The sequence below is a fragment of the Dipodomys spectabilis genome, unplaced genomic scaffold (genome assembly GCF_019054845.1).
Source record: "Dipodomys spectabilis isolate Male_0828 unplaced genomic scaffold, ASM1905484v1 ptg000436l, whole genome shotgun sequence".
Taxonomy (NCBI): Eukaryota; Metazoa; Chordata; class Mammalia; order Rodentia; family Heteromyidae; genus Dipodomys; species Dipodomys spectabilis.
Genome location: NW_024871113.1, coordinates 1739823 through 1763080, shown reverse-complemented (window position 1 = coordinate 1763080; position 23258 = coordinate 1739823). Strand labels below are relative to the sequence as shown.

The window sequence follows — 23258 nt, the reverse complement described above, 5'->3', positions numbered from 1 at the left end:
TATCACCTTAACAATAAAAGTTTTAAAGAATTAAAAAAGAAATAATGGGGCTGTGGTAGTCAATTATTACCAAAACCTCAGAGACAATGGTTCTCCTCTTTGATGCATTCCTTCCTAGTCAAATAACTTATTCACCAGGCCTACTTTCTGTTCTTGGGTCTTACTACTCATCCAAAGTTCTTGTAACTCTTCACCTAAAGAAAGAGAGGGCGAGGAGTCAAAGCAGACACTCTGAAAACATTACCCTAGGACTCCTAGGCACAGGCCAAAATTTTCTTAATAGAGATCCAGAAACACAACAAATCAAAGAAAGGTTGGACAAATGGGATTTCATGAAATTGTAGAGCTTCTGTATGGGAAAGGACATAGCTAGCAAGATCACTAGAAAGCCCACAGATTGGGAGAAGATCTTCACTAGCCATACAATGGACAAGGGTCTCATATCTAAAATATACTTGGAACTTAAAGAATTAAATCCCCCAACAACAAATCCTCAAAAAAATAACTGCCAAATACATAAGTGGGCTAAAGACTTAAAGAGAAACTTCTCTGAAAAGGAAAGAAAGATGGCCAACAGACACATGAAGAAATGCTCAACCTCCCTAGCCATAAAAGAAATGCAAATCCAAACAACATTGAGATACCACCTCACCCCAGTTAGAATGGCTATAATCAAGAACCCTAATAACAACGGATGCTGAAGGGGTTGTGGATAGAAGGGAACTTTACTGCATTGTTGGTGGGAGTGTAAACTTGTTCAACCACTTTGGAAAGCAGTATGGAGGTTCCTCAAAACACTCCACACAGAGCTCCCCTATGACCCAGCAATCTCATTTTTGCACATTTACCCAAATGTTCACAAACAAGACCACACTAAAGCTACCAGCACAGCTATGTTTATTGCAGCATTATTTACCATAGCTAAGATATGGAACCAACCCAGATGCCCCTCAGTAGATGAATGGATCAAGAAAATGTGGTATATATACACAATGGAATTCTATGCCTCCATCAGAGAGAATGACACTGCCCCATTTGTTAAGAAATGGAAAGACTTGGAAAAAATTATATTAAGTGAAGTAAGCCAGGCCCAAAGAAACATAGGTCCCATGGTTTCCCTTATTTGCAATAACTAGTATATGTCTGAGTCAAGCAGAAAAGGTCAGATAAGTTGATGTTAGGGGAATGAACCCCAAGATAACTATTCAAATGTTTTTTTTCTTTCATGAGATTGTTTCTAACACATTTATAAGATTATTTCTTTGTTGCTTTGTATGTCCCTCCCCCATGGTATAATCCCTACTTTCACTGTATTTGATGTCAGTATAATTTGTAGAGGAGAAGGGAAAAAACAAATCTTTTAAATAGGGATACAGGTGGACCCATTGCAACAATGAGATGTACAAATACATTATGTCGAAAACGAACTTTACATCTTTGTGGGGGGGAGAATAGGGTGGGGGGGCGGGGGAGGGTGGGAAGGGGTGGGAAGGGGAAACAAAGGAGGAGGCTACAATGCTTGATAAGAAATGTAGTCATTATCTTACCCATGTAATAGTAACCTCTGTACAGTATTTTCACAATTAAAAAAAAAAAAAAAACGAAAGAAAGGAAAGGTGAAAAAGGAATATATGCATATGCATTCAGTTTCTTCCTTCTCTTAGTGATTTCAGCATGACTTCTTGTTTTTGTATTTCTGATTCTGGCTTTTAAAAACATTTTAATGATTTCCATGTAACATTATAACCTTCCTTGGCAAACCCCTATTGGGCTAAATAACATGATGTATTTTATAATTAGTGAATCCCACAGTCCTGGGTCCAGTTCAGCATCTTCCCTACTCTTAGGTGGGTCTCTGATTGATATCATAAAAAGTCCACAAACATTTATATAGCTCTATTAGGATGAAAGGCAAAAATATACAAGAATAATAAGTATCTACCACTGAATGAAAACTATGGGAAAGAGGGTAGAAATGGTAGGAACAGACTTTAATATAAGAATTCCTAGATTGACTGTCCTATCAGTCCTGGTCTCAGAGGAAAGCCATTGCTACTTGTAACAATGTTAATACCCCTCCCAATAGTACCTGCTGGCCTTGGTTTATGCTGTGCTATCTGGGCTGCCTTGTAGAACACAATCCCCTGGTATGTCTTCTAACATCACATAATATATCTACTCCAGCATGCCCAAGCCTTGTTATCCCTTTCTCTACCGTCTGATTATCCAACTCAGGCATTTAGCACTTAGCTTTGTTTAACTATCACTGCCTTCTCTAAGCCTCTGAAAGCATAAAAAAGAGATTTTTTCCTAGCATGTTAAATTCTGTTTCAAGAGAGTATGCTTACATTAATAAATCCTCTCCTTAATATTCTGATCCCTCTGATCTGTAATATCAGAACCATTTCCCTAGTTTCTTCTTGCAAATGCGAACTTGCTTTATAGCACTTTGTAGTTCATAATTTAGTTTTTCTCTTCTCAGGCCAGCACGTATCTAGATAGGTATGCTGGGATGTAACACTCACCATTAGCCGACCAACTGGATACAAAATAGGAACAAGTACTGAGAAGGCATCTGTAACTTGTGAACAAGCTTCCCCAATAGATCTTTCAGCACAGGACAAAAAAAAAAAAATGGAAGGAGAGCCATGACTGAAAGATTTCAAGGCTGAGAGAGGTCTGTAGAATCAATGCTAACAGGGATATGCATACAGACATATTTTTGTCCCATGTTTTCAGGATCCAAGTTTACCTAGTTATATCCCTGACCTTAGCATAGCAGATCTAACTTGCCTGAGCATTTAAATGTCTCTGAAGCTCTGAGATTCAAAGCATCAGATATTCAGTCTGCTACTCAGCAATGTGGGACATGGGCTACAGAGCCCTCTATGTAAAAGCCCTTGGATTTCAAAACTTAGCCTTTATCTTGATTGTTAATGCTGATCAATTTTTTCATTTTCCTTTTACAAAACATCAACCCAGATTTGCCAGTAACCAGCTAATTCTGTTACCCCTGTAAACACCATGTCTCCCATATCTTTCCAATGCCTGGATCATTGCATCAGCAATGTTATTACCCTCCACTGGGATGGCTTCCTTTCCTGGACTACCTCTGTTGAAATCTTTAGCTACTAGTACCTGAGACTAATTCCTGCAAAACATTTCTTTGTCTGTGGGTAGTCAATGGAACAGTTCCCTAAAACAGTCTTCTTACTTGTTTCTTCAAATCATTACTGGCACCACTTGTGTTAGTGTTTTCCAACATGAAAATGCCTACATGGGATTATATGTGCAAGACCTTGTTTGGTGGTATTAGTAGGGGAATGTCTAGAGAAAGAGCCAGAAACAGTAAAAAAAAAAAATCCTTCAGACAACAATGCAGTGTGATCTTGGGAGACAGAAAGAGAATGGAGGAGGACTGCAGGAAGAATCTCAGAGGTGCCACCAGTGTAAGACAATGAGCCAGAGAAACCTAAAGGAGCCTTGCAATCAAAATCACCTGTTAAATGGCACAGTGGCTCAAGTGGTAGAGCACTTGCCTTGAGCTGTTAAAAGAAATCTGTATCTCCTAAAAATTGGCCTGTATGAGGGCTGGGAATGTGGCTTAGCACTCATGAAGCCTTAGGTTGGATTCCTCAGTACCACATAAACATAAAAAGCTGGAAGTGGTGCTCTGGCTCTGGCTCAAGTGGAAGAGTGCTAACCTTGAGCAAAAGAAGCTCAGGGACAGTGCCCAGGCCCTAAGTTCAAGCCCCAAGATTGGCAAAAATGGCCTGTATTAGCATCCCTATTGTACTTAGACTGGCTGAGAGGAGCCTGTAGGATTTACATCATCTCCACAAGCACAGAAGTGAGTCCAGAAGGGCAGCATCCAAGGCATCTGTCAATTACATTCCCTACACTTGGAAACCGAGGTACTTCATTTTCATTGTCACAAATAAGGGTTTCCTACAAGTGAGGCCAAAAAATAGGCAAGGGTCAGATGAAAAGTACCTTGGATAAGCCAATGCCAACACTCAAGAGGCTGAGGCAGGCAAAGCACGCATTTGAGGCCAGATTAGACCACATAGAAAGTCAGGACAACTTGAAATTGTGTTTCAAAATCCAAATATAGGAAGTGGTGCTGTGGTTCAAAGTGGTAGAACAGTAGCCTTGAGCAAAAAAAGCTTGCGAACAACCCCTAGGCTATGAGTTCAAGCCCCATGAATAACAAAATAAATACATAAATTAGAAAGCCCAAATACAAAAATAATTAAAGAAAGAAAATATGCAATACTACCAAGCTTAGAAATTTATCCTGTAGGTACTGTAGTGTAAAAAGGCTTTAGAGAAAAGAAAGCAGAGATAAGGAAGAGCTGTGAGGTAGGATTAACTGGATATGAGAACAAATTAGATTTGACAAGAAAACAGACCTTGACTTCCAGCTTTCTGTCTTGGGAAATACATTGTGTATGTTGCATGAATTTAATATTTTGGGGGCTAGATGAAGTGGCATTCGCCTCTTACTATCAAGGGAAATATTGCATTCTGTCAGTCACTCAGACTTAAAACATTGCTTTGTTTCTAACTCAATCCAGTATTATTAAATACCTACATCAATAATACATCATTTCTACCTTCCAGAGGCCTGTTCCCCTTGCACAATAATAATAGACGCAATTTTAGTATCGGAGTCACAGTAATAGGAAAAAAATCTAAATTCTTCATGTTGAGAGTAAATTGATTTTTAGAAAAAAGGGTGAGACTGATAAAGTGTGTTTGTGCTTAGATGCATTCCTGAAGAAAGCATCCATTGTCAGTGGAGAATTTGCAACAAAGTCACAGTCTCCACCAACTCAACAGCTAAACAGAACAAAACCTCAACCAGCCCCCTTCAGATAAGGGCTATCCCCAGAGGAAGTAATCCTTTGACGTCTGGAATTTACAATTAGAAAAATTAGGCATGAACATTTCTGTTGCCAGAATTTTCTAGGACACAGGAAAGGAGCTGGTGACTCCTCAAAGAAGGTACTGACACACAAAAAGGAAAATAGTCACCATTCTCTAGCCGAGGGTTCCATATTCTGAGATTCCACCAAGCATGGATTGAAAGCAGTAAAGAGGGAAATTCTGTCTACACTAGGCTGTTGGAGAGTTTTTGTGTGTGTTTCTATATCAAGGCTTGAACTCAGGGCCTTGAACTCTCTCTCTCAGCTTTCTTACTCATGCCTGGATCTCTACCACTTGAGCCATGCCCCCAGGCCAGCATTTTGCTGGTTGAGGACTGTATCTGTCCAGTCTGACTTCAAACTGTGTTCCATTAGAGTAGCTAGGATTACAGGCATGGGCCACCGGGCAAATTTTTATTGACATTTTTATTTCTAAAACACATAGAATAACAACTATTTACACTGCATTGCATTGCATCAGCTGTTACAGTAATCTGTAGATTATTTAAAGAATATGGAATGTTATCTATAAACTCCATGGGAATTCATTTTGTATGAGACTTCAGTATCCTATGATTTGGGTTTCTGGAGAGGTCTCCCCAGAAGCTCAGTGACAATGTACTTGACAAGAGAACTGAGGAGTAAGACAGTGAGCAAGAGCAACTTGAGTTGTAATAGAAGTCATGAAAGAAGTCTTTGTCGCTTTTTTACAAAACAAATTAAAGTAGAAATTCCAGGCTTCCAAGTTATATTTTATACGGGTTTAAGATATTTATCTTCCCTGTGGCATCAGAAGGTTTATAAATTTTTCCTTCTTAAGAGGGTGTTGAGGAATCATGTCTATACATCTACAGTGAGAAAAGGATACTAATTTTGTATTAAAAGTAATGTAATTTTTAATGAAAAAATCTAGATACCTAATAACTACTAACAAAATAATCAGACAAAAATATTTTTTAAGCCAGGTGCCAGTGGCTCACACCTATAATCCTAGCTACTCAGAAGGCTGAGATCTGAGGATCGCAATTCTAACCATCAAGGGCAACAAAGTATGTGAGACTCTTATCTCCAATTAAGTACCAAAAAAGCTGAAAGAGGAGATGTGGCTCAAGTGGTAGAGCACTAACCTTAAGCAAAACAACTCTGGCAGTACCCAGGCCCTGAGTTCAAACCCTAGGACCCTCTCTCTCTCTCTCTCTCTCTCTCTCTCTCTCTCTCTCTCTCTCTCTCTCTCTCTCTCACACACACACACACACACACAGCATTTTCTAAAGCTCATTTAACTGTGTTTTCATTCAAATATTAATAAACTTTTAACAGTATATTTAACTATCAGACACTTTGTCTTAAAATAAGTACTTGTTATGCTTCTTCCAAAGAATAAAGTAAAATATTTGGCTTCACATTATGACAATGATCATATTTTCAACATTTACATTAACATTGCAAATCTAATGAGCCATAAAATTATGATGCTAAGTTATTTCTAAATGTGTTAGTCACTTGCATAATTTTTAGAAGAATTAGATACTTACATTTTAGCAATTTTTCTCTATCTACAATTACAAGTGCCTTGAGGGTACTAATGATATATTATCTTCCCAATCTTCTGTTCCCTGGCAATGATCTCAAAATATTTTGCATTTAATAAGATTGGAACAAATCAACGATGATGTTGCTATTTTAAGCCTGAGTAGTAAAATCAAGAAATATGAAACAAATAGGACATAGTAAATGAAGATGATTTTAGGCAAGTTGAGTCATTTGTGATTAAAATGCTTATATTGTATTTGATCATCTTCTGAAGTCTTCTCTTGAGCAATATTTTGTTCAACTGCTTTAATGATTCTTTAAATTTCCTCTTACAGAAAAGGACAGTCATGGAGACAAGCTGAGCCACTAAACTGCTGAAGTGGAATCAAGGTAGTAGTTTTCTCAATTTATATAATGAGGTCGTTCAATTCCATATTTCCTCCCTTTAAACTTTTAGAATGTGTGTATCTCAAATGTTCTGTGGCTGCAAATCTATTAAAATTACCTAATATTTCTGCTTCTATGACCTGTGAAAACAGCTAGATAAACTGATAATAAAGTTGGTTTGGATTCATACTAGTCATTCAAAAGGAAGAAATTAAGTAAGGGATAAATTAATCTTATTAAAAGGGATAAGTGGGAACTCTAAGGAAATGTAGAAATGACAAATGCAAAGGGTATCTACTTTTTCTGAGACATAAGAAAGGTGTACAAGGAAGGATCTAAGTTCATAGAAGGTATGTACCCAAGAGGAGAGTCAGGTCTTGTTGGTAAGAAAGACTTGACATAGGAACACACAGCCTGCCACTGTCATAGAACCTTGCAAGAAGGTATAGGCTAGCAGTGGGAAGTAGCTCATGGCCATTAAAGTTCCTGAAGGACTGAGTGAGGACTTGTTAGGACCACTCCTGTCTGTTAACAATCGGGAGGTGTCATGGGAACTCAGGCATGCAGATTCAATGGCAGACGTATTGAAGGAAACAGCAACCTTAGGAGGAAACTCCCTCTTGCAGTGTCCTTGAAGTGGCTTTCTGTCACTCTTCACTGACAATCTTTAATGTTGTACCCACTGGCCATATAATAAAGCATATAGGGTTCAGCTCCAGTATCACAAAGCAGGGCAACCAATGGAAGGTTGAGGTTAATAGAAAATAAATTGAAAAATGGCCACAATCTCAGAAAGTCTATTTCAAAAATACGAAGTACAAATTTCATTTGGAAATCTTAAGGGAGCACCGTGAAGAGAAGGTCATTTTCCTATAGAGTAATTGAATTTGACACACAATCAGCCCTGTTTAGAAACTGGGAGACAAAATTCATGTGCATTAAAAGTAGTGGCTAGAAAGAGAGACATACAGCTTATCAAATGGGAACTCTGATTTACAAGTCACAAATGCAGAGGCTCTGAAATGAACATATTTACTTATCATTTTGAGGCTTCTCAGTTGAGCAACTTTAGCCAGGAAGATTTGTACTCCTTAAGAGTAGATTAATGATCCATTCATCTACTGAGGGACATATGGGTTGGTTCCATAGCTTAGCTATGGTCAATAATGCTGTGATAAACATAGTTGTGCTGGTAGCTTTAGTATGGCCTTGTTTGTGATCATTTGGGTAAATGCCCAGAAGTGGCATTGCTGGGTCATAGGGGAGCTCTTTGTGTAGGCTTTTGAAGAACCTCCATACTGCTTTCCAAAGTGGTTGAACCACTCCATTTGTTAGAAAATGGAAAGACTTGGAAAAAATTATATTAAGTGAAGTAAACCAGGCCCAAAGAAACATAGGTCCCGTGGTTTCCCTTATTTATAATAACTAGTATATGTCTAGGATAATCTTACAAGACAAGCAGAAAAGGTCAAAAGCTATGTACGTATGACCATATAAGATGATGCTAAGTGAAATCAACCCCAAGATAGGGACACAAGAGATTTTTTTAATTTGTTGCTGTTGTTTTTAATGTACTATGTGATTTTCTTTTTGGTTTCTTTTGTATGTTCTTCCCCCATGTTTTCACTGTATTTGATTCCGGTGCCCTGCATCTTGTATATACATTTTTCTAATTTGGGAGGGAAAGAGAAATAACAAAATGCTGAAACAGGCTGGCCCATTGTAACAAGGAGACATATAAGACACTATGTTGAAAATGAACTTTACAACTTGGGGGGGGGGAGGAGTTGGGGAGGTGGGAAGGGAAGGGATAGTAGAGGAAAAACAAAGGCGAAGGTAACAATGCTCTATAGGAAATGTACTCATTACCTTACTCATGTAACTGTCACCCCTCTGTACAGTATCTTTACAATAACAAATATTTTTTAAAAAGAGTAGATTAATGATGATTAATGACTACCACAAGCAACACTGGACAGTGTAAACAGTGAATACAAGACCAGGAACAGTGGCTCAATCCTGTAAACCTTGTCACTTGGAAAGTAAAAATTGGAGGATCATTGTGGTCTGAGCCAGTTCAGGTCCCTCTACACCCCCCTAAAAAACATTCATGAGACTTCATCTCAACCAATAGCTAGGTGCAGTAGTATGTGCCTGCCATCTCAACAAGGGGGAGGGGGGGACTACAAAATAGGATTACAGTCCAGCCTGGCCCAGGCATAAACCGAGACCCTATCTTGAAAATAACCAATGCAAAAAATGGCTTCGCAGAGTAGTTAAGTAATGGAGTACCTGCTTAGCATGTGCATGGCCCTGAGTTCAAACTTTATACTACCAACACAAGAAATTTAAAAAAACACAAGTAGTATATACAGAATTACAAAGACTTGGGGCTGGGAAGGTGGTTCAGTGGTAGAGCACTTGCCTTGCATGCCTGAGGCCCTGGGTTCGATTCCTCTGCACCACATAAGCAAAAAGAAAAAAGCCGGAAGTGGCACTGTGGCTCCAGTGGTAGAGTGCTAGCCTTGAGCTGAAGAGCTGAGGGACAGCGCCCAGGCCCAAAGTTCAGGCCCCATGACTGGACCCAAAAATAAAAAAAAAAAAAAAGAATTACAAAGACTTTAACATTGTAATTGTTTTCTCGAAATGATGTTGGAGTTCAGTGACTGGCTTGAGCTGATGACAGAAGAGAAAAGAAAGCGACATAGACAGTGTGCTTATCACCTGGTTTTATTTTTATGTTTGCTACAGAAAGACTTTCTTTTTTTGGGGGGGAGGGGGGGTCCGGTCGTGGGGCCTGAACTCTGGGCCTGGGCACTGTCCCTCAGCTCTTCAGCTCAAGGCTAGCGCTCTACCACTTGAGCTACAGCACCACTTCCGGCTTTTTTCTTTTTGCTTATGTGGTGCTGAGGAATCGAACCCAGGGCCTCAGGCATGCAAGGCAAGCGCTCTACCACTGAGCCACCTTCCCAGCCCCAACAGAAAGACTTTCAACTGATGAATTCTAAGCAGTATTTTAGAATTAAATTTCCTGAGTAATTGTCTGTTCCCATAGTAATAGCATCCAAAGTGGGATGTATATTTTCTTCAGTAGGTCTTTGATAAGAATCAGAAATTAATAGCTTAAATTATAATGTAAACTCTAGCAATTTGAAAGACAAATGAACATGAAAAATATACTATGCATGATTCCCCTAACTTGGTGCTGTTAAAAGCTGGGGTGCTTTTTCTGACATCTTATCTATCCTCTGCTCTAAGTCCTATCTTATATACTTAGCAAACAACCATTCCATTTTTATAATTAGTTGAGATTATTTGTGTGTGTGTGTGTGTGTGTGTGTGCTGGTCCTGAGGCTTGAACTTGGGCCCTCGGTGCTGTCCTTGAGCTTCTGCTGAAGGCTAGCTCTCTACCACTTGAGCTTTTTCAGAATAGTTTATTGGAGACAATTGTCTCACAGACCCCAGCCCTGGCTGGCATAGAACCTCTATCCTCAGATCTCAGTCTTCTGAATAACTAGGATTACAGGCATGAGCCACCAGTGCCAGGCAAGATTCTTAATGCTTCAGAACTCTTATAAAGTTGTGTTATATAAGTTGTGCATATATCAGAAAAGCAACACATTTATGTACTCGGATAAATAAACCATAAAAGATAATACAAAGCCAGTGAGATTTGGATAGTTACTATAACAAGAGTTATTAATCAAAGGTAATAAACATAACTAGCATCAGTTTCTCAATATACAAAGTAATCTAAATAAATTACTTGAATTCTTTTCAAGAATATAGGATAATTTAATAGCATTTCTTGTCAGCCTAACATAGGTGAAGAATAGCTTTCCTTTTTCTTTGGCTGGTGAACTCATAGGTTGCTGATATTTTTATCTGTTTTTTAAATTTATAATGCTGATTAAAATTCATTGAGGGATAGTAACATCTAATATGGTTTTACACTAAATTGTTAGTATAATTGCAAGTGTCATGGCTATTTTGAAAGAACATAAATTTTATCTTCTAATTGATTTTTGCCTTTCCAGATTCTGTTATTTGTGCCCAAACATAATACATGTTCTTTTAATTGAGAGTTCTCAGGTTCATAAAGACTGCACATAATAATGCTTATGTTTTATGTGTTTGGTAGGTATTCAGGTTTGTGGTGTTCTAATTACAAGTCTCATTTCTTAAGAATTATCTGCTTATGGGTCAAATCCATAGCAGATATCAATGTACAAATCAGAGGTCAATGTACCATATATTAATGTTTTCAATAAATTCTTAAAATATGGAGTATAAAATTTTCCATGAAGTAATTTTCAACTATTCTGTCCTGAGCTCTGCCCAGATTTCTCAAGGGAATGGTTCCACAGAAATAGGGGCAAAGTAATGGATGTCAAAGTTTTCAACTGCAAACTTTCAGAATTCTCTGTCATATGAAAAGTAAATGTCATTCATTGTATGGGGGAAAAATCAAGCATGTTTACTATACAAAATTCAGGAAGCAGCTGTGAACATGATGAAGAAAATAAAAATTAACTCTCATCCTACCATCCAAAGATATCCACTGCTATTAGTAATATCAATTTTTTTGTTCTGTTTTTTTTGTCGGTCATGGAGCCTGAAGTCTGGGCCTGGGTGCTGTCCCTCAGCTCTTCAGCTCAAGGCTAGTGCTCTACCACTTGAGCTACAGTGCCACGTCTTGCTTTTTCTGCTTATGTGGTACTGAGGACTCGAATCCTCATGCATGCAAGGCAAGCACTCTCCCACTGAGCCACCTTCACAGCCCCTCAATCTTATTTTTATACAATTATTTTTAAAAGTGAGATCGTATTTCACTACTGTTTAATACTGATTTTTCTCAGGTAGAAACATAATTTTCTTAGGATTATAGGGTTGCCAAAAATATTCCAAATTAGAGTGAAGAGGGGAATTATGTTCAGATACTCTAGGATTTGTGTTCAGCACAGATGGGCATCATCTTGCAATCTCATTTCCAATACTACTACACTTTATGTGTGTCTTACTTCAAATTATTGATGAAAAACCTTAATTTAGATGATCCTTCATAACAATTTAATTTAGATTATCCCTGGCTCAATTAGCAACAATTTACTCCAGCATTATGAACAGATAAGACAATGGGACTCCTTCAGTGGGGCCAGTAATTTAATTTCAAAGTAATTATGAACAAGATGCATACCCCAAACATCTCTACTATAATACTGAACCTCTTTGATTTTCATTATATATTCACTCTATCATTTTTCCTTTTGGGGTGCTGTGAATTGAATCCAGGGCCTCACCTATGCTTAGCATTCATTTTGTCATTGAATGATATCCCAGCATCCACTCCATCTGTTCAAGGGCTTCATGATATGCACAATTGTCTGTGTAAGTCATCTTCTATTTGGAGTATTCAATTTTTGTAGGCATGCATGAATCTCTGATGGGAAACATCTATATTTTCCTATTTTCTCTCTTCTTACTCCTTTCTCCTCCACTCTCATAGATCGATACATACATACATGGATGTATACATATGTATGGTGTATAAATGTATCTTTTAAGCTTATCTTCCACAAATGATCAAAAATGTGGTATTTGGTCTTTTGAGCTTGGCTTATTATACTCTCAACATGAGGATCTTGAGTTTAGTTCATTTAAGGATTTAACCTTCTCAATTAAAATCTTCAATGAAAAATCATTGACCAATGGGTACAATAGAGGCTTCCAGGCACTCATTAAAATCTAGTCTTCTTCTTTCTAAATTTATGGCTGCATGACTAATCTGCACTTTTATGCAGCTAAGTGTGTTTTCACCAGCAGAATGAGCAGAAGTTATGTACACCATTTCCAAGCCTGGTCCACACAATGCTGGGACTGCTTTACGTTCTTCTCCCCACCTCTTCCTGCTACCTGGGGTTTGAGTATGGTGATGACCTAGTTTTGACCTTGAACCTGAAAGTGCCACAAAGCCTCCTGCTAACCTGGACACAGTGAGAAAAAGGAAGCAGTAAATAGAGGTAAGTGTTCATTTTGTGTTGTGGGCCTAATTAGAAGCACAATCTAATGGGGCCAATCTACAAGAGACTGAAGTCAAAGTAGGCTGATTACCTCAGGTTTTTGTTCTATTGAGGAAAAGCTGACTAACACATTAGTCTCTAAAGTCTTTGATATGAACCAGTCAGCCGCAGTAAAATATGATTTTCATGATCATGACATACAAATTGTATTTAAAGCTTGGTTGTAAATTTAAACATTTTATTCATAGGAAATTAGCCATTTGCAAGAACTTTTTGTATTTCTTGTTTGTTTTGATTGGGATTCAACCCAGGATTTAAGTTTGTGAAGTAAGCACACTACCACTGAGCTATAGTCCCAGCCTTTAAGCATTTTGTACAGTGTAACTTAAATTTTTCTTGGTGTCTTAATAAATGATAGAATAAGTGAATTTGAATTGTATTCTCCTTGAAATCCATGTGTGACCCAGGAGTAATTTTATTTAAGTTCTAAGCAATTCAGCTTGAATATGCACAATATTTTCCTAAAGAAGTCATTTTCATTAAGGAAGTTATGTTGCAGGAGTGCATTATCTAGTACATATGTTTTCAGAGCCTTACCTAAAAAATGGCATTAAGTAGGTTTCATTATTGAAACAGAATCTAGCAAAAAAAAAAACTACAAATTTGAACTTAGTTGGAACAGTGGTTCTGTAAGTATGTTATCCTATATCATGAAATTTTTTCTAAACTACATTTTCCACACACTCAGGATTATTCATTGTGCGTTATTTAATACTCTTTTATGTAAAAAAATCATGTTTGTTAGTTTACAACAGTGTTGGGTACATTATTTCAGCCATTTTGCTATGACAGGACAAAGAATGTCTATTTCCCTTTGTAATAAAATAAGATATGCTAAAGGAGACTCAATAGTTTGATTAATTTTTTGTGAAGTATTGGATTATGACTGCAAATGTTACTGAAAGAGCTACAGAGCTTGTCTTCCTGTTCTAGATACTTAATGTCCAAGTGGATATTTTGACAATATAAGACATTTGGCCAATATCACAAAAATATTAACCTTACAGTGGATATACATCTATATTCAAAATAGTCTTATTGAAAGAAAAACAATGGACCATACATTATTGTATCTTGCAATGTTGATTTAAAAAAATTTACATTTTGACTGAAGAAATGAAAGGTATAAAATTATGTCAGATTTTTATTTCTTTCCCTAAGTATTATTTATTTAAATTGTCATTTCTGTACAGAAATTTTTGTTTGTATATTTTGAGGGGACTAATATGGCAAAAAGTACGTCATAAATGCTGGGCACTGTTAGCTCATGTCTATAAGCTTAGCTACTCAGGAAGTTGAGCTCTGAGGATTAATGATTCAAAGTCAGCCTGGCCAGGAAACTCTGTGAGATTCTTATCTCTAATTAGCCTTGAAAAATTCAGAAGTGGAGTTGTGGCTCAAGTAATAGAGTGGCAGCCTTAAAAGCTAAGAAACAACACCCAGCCTGAGTTCAAATCTTAGTACCAGCAAAATCCATCAATCTGTAAACACACAGGAGTATCATTGCATATTGTGATTTTTGTGTGTGTGTGTGTGCCAATCTTAGGTCTTGAAATTAGGGCCTTATGTACTGTCCCTGAGCTTTTGTGCTCAAGGCTTGTACTCTCCCAGTTGGAGCCACAGCTCCATTCCTGGCTTTTTGGTAGTTAATTGGAGATAAGAGTCTCATGGATGTTCCTGTCAGGGCTGGCTTTGAACCTCAATTCTCAGAGCTCAGCTTTCTGAGTAGGTAGGATTAGAGGCAGGAGCCACCAGTGTCTGACCCAAAATTATTTTCTTCTATAAGTTGGAAGATTTTTATAATGGAAAATAGAATTACACATGTGATTTTAATAGAAAATAAATGTTGAGATTCTGCAATCTAAAATAAATTTGTTATTTTTTTTACTAGATTCTAAGGTAGAGCATATGAGCAGAACTTAAAAAGAAACAATTCAGTATTAAATCTACATGGAAATACTTATCCTTAATACTATATATTATATATACTATTATGTATTAATGAGCCAATAGCACACTCCTCAGGAGGCTGCAATCTAAGGGATCACAGTTCACAGCCAGCCCAGGCAGGAAAGTCAGGAAGACTCTTATCTCCAATTAATCAACTACAAAAAGCCAGAAGTGGAGCAGTTGCTTAAGAGGTAGAGCACTAGCCTTGAACAAAGCAGCTCAGGCTGAGTTCAAACCCCAGGACCTGCACACACACGTTACAAAAAAAAAAACAAAAAAAATGGAGCATATAATCTATAAATCCTTGTAACTGGACACATGCAAGTTGCCTCTTTCAAGTCATCTGCAATGCAGTGCTCCATGCTGGCCCCACTAACTCCTGTGCCAAGCAGATCAGAGAGTCTTATGACTTGAAAAAGATTCTCTGACCTCTGAGGGTCAGTTTTTAAACTATATGTTGATAAATTGATCTTCGATTTTATTTTCAGGTTTAGGAAATAGAAGTGGATCATTGTGTCTCACATCCAGTGATTTTTTTTAAATGCCTAGATTCTCCATTAGGGACCACTGAGGAGTCCCTATGAGCTTTTAAAATGTTTTTTTTAACTTTTTTCAAAAATTAGCCAAGTTTCTTAACCTCTCCGAGCTTCATTTCATTAATCTTTAAAATGAATATTACAATGATAATAAATGTCATGCTGATAAGTTTACTATGAACATCAAATTAAACATTGTGTAAAGGAACATTGAAAAACATTCGTTAATTGTTAATAGTCATAAACATTTCAGGAGGAGTTACAAACCTGTAGGGTATTGAGACAGGAGATGAGTTAAAGAATTATGAGATGATCCACATAATGCTATTTATATAGAAGTTTTACTGTTTCTAAGACTGTAAAAAATTGACATTAAGATATCCTGACATTATAACATTGTGAAATGGCAAAAAAAAAAGGCAAATAATAAATCTCAATGAAGGTTACCCTAAAATATTCATATAAAATATGTATAGGAGCATAAGGAAGCAATAAATAAGAAGACTATCCATGTTTAGGTTTTCAGAGTATCTCTTACATTAAAAACCATGAAGGATGGATTGCTTTATGGTCCCTAGCCCCAGCACTTTAACTTAAGACATTTATTTAAAGTGGATACAACCAAATGAATTTGTTTTATAGAAAGTTATTATAACTATGAATTTGCAAAACTTATTTTTTCCATGTACATTGCTACAAATGACCCAGTTTAACACAGATACATATGAAATTTATTTTTTTATTTCTACAGTTCTTCTGGTAGCTGCTCAGATTTCTTCTAGTCTCTCTAAAACTTGTTTAGAAATGACTATCAAATAATTATCCCCAGTGTAGTTTTCTCCCCGTAATAGTAATCCCTCAGCTTAAACTGTACAGAGGCTGATTTATGCTTTATTTCTGTATTTCTAAGTCTCTCTCCAATAACATTTCTTATGACCTACATCCAATCCCTTACTCACCAAAGTAGTCACTACCTCACCAGATTCCTCTGAGATAAAGAAACTAACAGTATTCTTTTTTTTTTTTCTTTTTTTTTAGTTATGGGGCTTGAACTCTGAGCTTGGGCACTGTCCCTCAGCTCTTCAGCTCAAGGTGAGCACACTACCACTTGAGCCCAGCGCCACTTCCGGTTTTCTGGTGGTTTATTGGAGATAAGAGTCTCATGGACTTTCCCGGCTAGGCTGGCTTTGAACCACAATCCTCAGATCTCATCCTCCTGAGTAGCTAGGATTAGGTGTGAGCCACCATGCCTGGCACTAACAGTAATCTTATTTGAATAGCTTTCCCTTGTTCTCCAAACACAAACACAACAAAAGTCTTGATGTTTCCTTAAAAACACCTACTTTCTCATCTCCATACTATCACTCTAGTTCAGACCTTATTTTGCTTTATATCCAAGCCTTCCAACTTCTTGCCCCTCTTCATGTTCTTTATACATTCTGCAGATAGATTCATCCTCCAGTATTTCATCTCACATGTCACACTTCAGTTACAGAATGTTCAAACTTCCTACCATCTATCTACAGAATAAATACTCAAGCTCCTAAATCTGACATTCAATCTGGCATTCAAATTTGACCATATTTAACTTTTTCTAACACACATATTACAACTTTCAACCCAGCTGGAGAAATGCCTTTATTATAAATATGCTTTGCTCTTTCCTGTTTCTCCCTATTTCATGACATCATAGGTGGAAGGAAATGCCTTTCCTCCTTTGTTCTCAGCTCTTTGATCTGTACGTCATCAATCAACCTTGAATTGTTTGTCATGAACACATGCTTTATATAAATAGAGGTGAACGAACCATGCCCGCCGCCCCAGTTATTTGGTTAGTTCAAGGAAACCAAAAACTACTGATGTAACAATCTTACAATGGAGGCATAAACAAAAGGAATAATAATAATCAGCTACTCAGACCAATTATTTCTGAAGTTTGAGAGGAATGCCTCAAGTTTGGAGTAGAGAAGTTCACTATAGTAAGCATGGCATATATAATTTGATTTTTTTTTTTTTTTGTATATATGCTGGTACTAGGGTGTGAACTCCAAACCTGAGTGCTGTCTTTGGGCTTTTTTCTCAAAGCTAGCATTCTACCACTTGAGCCACAGGTCTACTTCTGGCTTTTTGGTGGTTAATTGGAGGTGGGAGTCTCACGGACTTTCCTGCCTAGGCTGGCTTTGAAATAAAATCCTCAGATCTCAGTCTCCTGATTAGCTAGGATTACAGGTGTAAGCTATCAGCACCTGGCAGGAATATAATTTGGAAAGGGAGTGAATGGAGTCAACCTGCCATAGCTCAGGAAAAAAAAAAAAGATGACTGCAGGTTCCAGGTTGTGTTTCAAACGATTTTTAGAGCTCATCTCCTCTCTATGCATAGGAAAGTAAGTGGGGTACAAGATAAAGTGGCTGCACCCTAAGAGCCTCTGTTTATACTGCCAACCACCCCTTATGGCCTAATGGGGCCTGAATTTTCTGATATTTAACATCTTTATAACCACTGTTAGGAGTTAGGATCAGGGTAAATAGATATATCATTGATCCAATGAACATTTCTCATCTCCCTTTGACGAAGATAGTGATTTCAAAAACAACTCACAAAACACGGCTGCTCATGTCAGGATGCAGGTTTGTAATTTAGCTGGTGGTGATCTATCAATTGTTTCATTTGCATCCCTGTGGAAACAATCTAATACGATAAAGTGTTTATTTTCTTAATTTGTCATGCAAGACTTTATCTTCTCCCCACTCATGCTTGCGGGAAGTCACAATTCTCATTATTTTTTAAGTAGATCAGTAACCCTTTTGTATTATGCAGAACCAACCAATCAATCAATGTGGGGAGTAAGTGCAATATGTTTGCATTAACAACAAAGGAGGAAATTGGAGATGGAGAAAAGTAAGGGAGGTAAATAAAGTACAGACAGAGTGTGAGTAGATGTTTTTTGCAGATCCTCCTTGGAAGGAATATGAGAAACTAAGACAAGGAGTAGACATTCTATAAAGTATTATTGATAGATCTGGAAGCTAGCCACAGAACTTTGAGTAAGGAGGAGAATAATGTGTAGGGACAGAGACTTATGAGGAATCAAAGAAGAGAGAAGAGCCAGGTGTCTGTGGCTCATGCCTACAATCCTAGCTATTCAGGAGACTAAGATTTAAGAATTTCCTGCTGGCTCTAGCAGGAAAGTCCATTAGACTCTTATCTCCAATTAACCACCAAAAATCCAGAAGTTGAGCTGGAAATTGAGCTGTGGTTCAAGTGCTAGAGGGCCAACCTTGTGCAAAAATGGTATGGACAGCAGCCAGGCCCTGAGTTTAAGCCATAGTAACAGCACAAAAAAAAGGGGGGGAAGGGACACATGACTACCTATAGGGAGTCACCTACAGGTAGGGGGTGACAAAAGCAGGCAATGAGAAAGATGCCCCCAAATGCTGCAAAGAAGTAAAATCCTCTGTTAGTACACTGGGAGGCGGGGAGAGGGGGAGATAGGAAGGGATGGGAAGGGGAAACAAAGGAGGAGACAACAATGCTTGATAAGAAATGTACTCATCATCTTTCCCATGTAATTGTAACCCCTCTGTACGATATTTTCCACAATAAAAAAAAAAAATCAGGTTGCTATGCTTTCCACCTGAGCCAGCTAAATAGTTCCATCTCTGGAGCTGTGGAGCTGTTGTTGTTTGTGTATACCTAACATACACAAAGAACTACAAATATTTAGTCTTTGTCTCCCCCGCCCCCCAAAGGAATCCACTGCTCAATTAGACAAACAGTTGTTTTTATGTGAAGGGGGGAAAAAAATCAGTGTAATCGAGTATTCCTTTTCAAGTTCAAGTTCATTTGGTAGAAGTTTATATTTACTTTCTCACAGTTTCTGACAACAATTTTATTTCCATATTGGATTGGTTATTTCTTGGTGAAAATGATCTGAGAGAATCCAGGGACTCAGTATAAAAAAGAGACAAAGAAGATGGTGACATTTTCCTTTTTGCAATTACATTTCAGGAGAGAGAAAGTGAGGAGAAGGCAAATGGAAGCTTTAGCATAACTGGATGAAACTTGTGTTGGAGAAATATTCACTGAATTTAGTTCACTTCATTATTCTCAGAGAACAAGATTATTCCTTACGCAGTTTAATACACTCCACCTTGTTTTAGCAGCTGAATATACAAAAGGGTGCCTAATATATCTTCTGGATTAACAAGACCACAGGAATATAGGTTTTTAATGCACACTGTAACATTTCATTCTTTTGTTGTTTGCTCACTATTGACAGGATATATACACACTCCGATTTCCTCTCTTTTTAACTTTACCTATTGTATTACCTGCCTACAGTATTCTTACTCCTTACCTGTCTAACTCATCCTTTAATATTGAACCTACCTATCTTTGTAAAGTTTTCTGCCATGTAGGATTAAAAGATCTGACATTTATTAGCATCCAATTCATGTTTATATGGTTCAGTTGAAAAGCAATCTACCATTTTAAAGTATTTTATGTATACCTTTAAATATTTTTTGTAAATAGTATGAATTTTTATATTTTTAGGACAAGGTCTTGCTATATAGCTCAGACTGACCTTGAACTTAGGATCCTCCTATGCTGGTATTTATTATTATGTAAGATTTTCCACATTATGTATATAGTAACTCATTTAAGACTTATTTGAAGGAAAAATAGTTTTATGAAAGCAGTGCACATTTAAAATGTTTGTGAAAACCTAAACAATTCAGGGACCTAAAGGAGTTATGCAAACCCAACTTTTTTGCTCCAAAAAAGTGATCATCACGAAATTTCAGTTTCCTTAATATCCAGTTATGAAAGTACAATCTTATAAAATGAGGATTGACAAGGAATTATTTCTTTCTATACTTTGATTAATAATAGTCCATTTAAACTTGATGAAAGAAGAAACAAGCTGAGTTGGTAAACTTGAAGTAAAAGAACAGAAGCTAAGTTTCTGAAAAAGCGTTTCCTTTAGAGTTGAGACCAAGAGGTCTGAATCCTGTCTTTTAACTTTAAGCTTTATACAACATGGCTGTGGAAGACTGAGTAGTTTATGGACTACTATTTTCCATTCTCCATGCTCCCCTGGATTAGTATTGCTGGCAAGATTAAGTTTACAATGTCCAGCTTCATCACGTTTTATTCTTCCATCAAAACACCTGCCATTTTCAGGTGTGTCTTCATTCTTAAGGGGATTATGCTCCTGTTGTTCCTTCATTCTTCGGGTTTATGTTTCTGCACATCTCTTAGCTGACTGAACTTCATTGACATGCTTTTATTCCAAGAAGGACTTACAGTCAATGTGTCCCCTGAGTGTCTGTGCTCTTCAGAATATAGGTCTTCACTTTTACAGTTAAAGGATCATGTGGTTAGGAATACACTTTCAAGTCACATTTCATTGCCCTCACACATAAACATTCTCCCTCTAGCACTCAGGTGTTACTGCAGAGAAGTCTGAGGAAAACTTGACTAGTTTTTCCTTCAAATGCTATTTGCTTCTCTTCGTAGAGAAACAAGACAACATTTATAAAGTGCTATCCTAAAAATTCAAAATTGGTCTAGCACATGTTTCACTGTATATCATTCTATATCTATTGGGTTTTTTTGAACAGTTTGCTCTTACTCTGCAAATATGGTCTTTATTTCCAGCAAGCATTGTTTAATTCATGTTTAAAAAAAAAAATGAAGCTAAGCGCTTCCTGCTGGCTCACGCCTGTAATTCTACCTAATCAGGAGGCTGAGATCTGAGGATCACGGTTTGAAGCCAGTCCAGGCAGAAAGTCTGTGACACTTCTATCTCCAATTAACCACCAGAAAACTGGAAGTGGTGCTGTAGCTCAAAATGGTAGAGCTTTAGCCTTGAGTGAAAAAGCTCAGGGACAGTACCCATGCCCCAAGTTCAAGCCCATGATTAATCAAAAATATGACCCCTAGCACTCTATGACCTAGCTAGCACTCTACCACTTTGAGCCATAGCTCCACTTATAGTTACACAGATTTTCCTGCCTAGGCTGGCTTTGAACCGTGATCCTCAGATCTCAGCCTCCTGAGTAGCTAGGGTTACAGGCATGAGCCACCAGAGCCTGGCTAAAACTTACTATCACTCTATTTTGAATTTTATTTTGGGGGATTTCCTCAGACTACATTTAATCATGTTATTTTTTTTTAGTATGTTTTTGCATCTCTTTTTTATTTTATTTTCAGTGCTAGTGCAAAACTCACATTTTTATTGATTTTCTATTATTTTCCTAACTTGCTTTTAACTCATTCAATTTCTGAGCTGCTTGATATCTATATTTTCTTCCTACCGTGCCTCAAATTTGCACTGAATTCCTGATTTCATGTTTAGAACTCTCCTTCTAGAAAAGACACTTACTTAGCTATCTATTATTCCATAAGAATATTAAAGCTGGGGCTGGGAAGGTGGCTCAGTGGTAGAACGCTTGCCTTGCATGCCTGAGGCCCTGGGTTCGATTCCTCAGCACCACATAAGCAAAAAGAAAAAAGCCGGAAATGGCGCTGTGGCTCCAGTGGTAGAGCGCTAGCCTTGAGCTGAAGAGCTGAGGGACAGCGCCCAGGCCTAGAGTTCAGGCCCCACGACCGGACCCAAAAAAAAAAAAAAAGAATATTAAAGCTAACTTTCTGGCTTCTTACCACACATACTTGTTATCTCACAGGAATCTGAGCATCACTGGCCTGTGTCCTCTGCCCAGAGGGTCTCAGGTATTGATTGGGACTGTCATCTCATCGGAAGCTCATCTGAGGACGGATCTCTTTCCAAAGGTAACATGGTTGTGGACAAAGTCCTTTGCAGATTGGCAAAGTATGAGTCACAGTTTGGTGATGCCTTAGCTGAAGACCACACCCAAGAGTTGCCCTGAAACCCTCTCAATATGACTTTGAAACCTAGTAACTGCCTCAAACTCAGCAAGGGGGACTTCCTAACAAGAGGGTTTATAATCTTATGCAATGTAGTCATAGCATATACATCTTAAGTTTCTTATTATAGCAGTTTGAAACAAATCACAATTCTTACCTACATTCAGGGAGTAGAGTTTACAGGAGATTTTGAACTCTAAGAAAGAGGGATTGTGGGAGGAAGTTTGAAAGCAGCCCCAGGAAAAATGTGAGACACTATCTAAAACACAAACAGCAGGACTGAGAGTGTAGCTCAGGTGGTAGAGCATCTATCTGTCTAGCAATCAGGAAGCCCTAAGCTCAAATCCCAGTACTGCCAAAAAAAAAGTCTATTATTTTGGCCTGAGAATGTAGCTTAGTGGTAGAATGCTTGCCTAGCATGCATGAAGCCCTGGGTTCAATTCCTCAGTACCACATAAACAGAAAAAGCCAGAAGTAGCACTGTGGCTCAAGTGGTAGAGTGTTAGACTTGAGCAAAAGAAGCTCAGGACAGTGCCCAGGCCCAGAGTTCACGCCCCAGGACTGGCAAATAAATAAAACCCAAAGCAAAACAGGGCTGAGGTCTGTGGCTCAAGTTGCAAAGCACTTGTGTAACAAGCACAAAGCTCTAAGTTTAAACCCTAGTGCCAACAAAATAAATAGATCCCAGTCCTTTTTAAGTCTCACAATTAAATAAAACCTCATCTTACCAATTTTATCTTCAAAGCTTTATTTCCTAGTGAAGTTACCTTTTGAAGTTCTAAGTAAACGTGAATTTGGAGAAAACACTGTTCAATCAACTACAGAAAATATAAGGAAATATTTATTTTTAACTTTTGGTTTATGTATTAGTGATATGTCATGTTCCATACTTGTGCATGCTTGTCAATGAGTTATTAACAAAACGATGCTTAGGGATGGTGGCTGATAGATT

General features: G+C 37.7%; 1 pseudogene across 1 annotated transcript in view; it reads left to right on the top strand.

Annotated features, from left to right (window-relative positions):
* LOC122097807 overlaps positions 1 to 22308 on the top strand; it is a 62419-nt pseudogene extending 40111 nt beyond the window's left edge. Inside the window, exon 3 of the transcript XR_006145594.1 lies at positions 22105 to 22308. The product of XR_006145594.1 is annotated as a tumor protein p63-regulated gene 1-like protein (transcript). The remainder of the gene's footprint in view (positions 1 to 22104) is intronic.
* Positions 22309 to 23258: the final 950 nt, after the last annotated feature.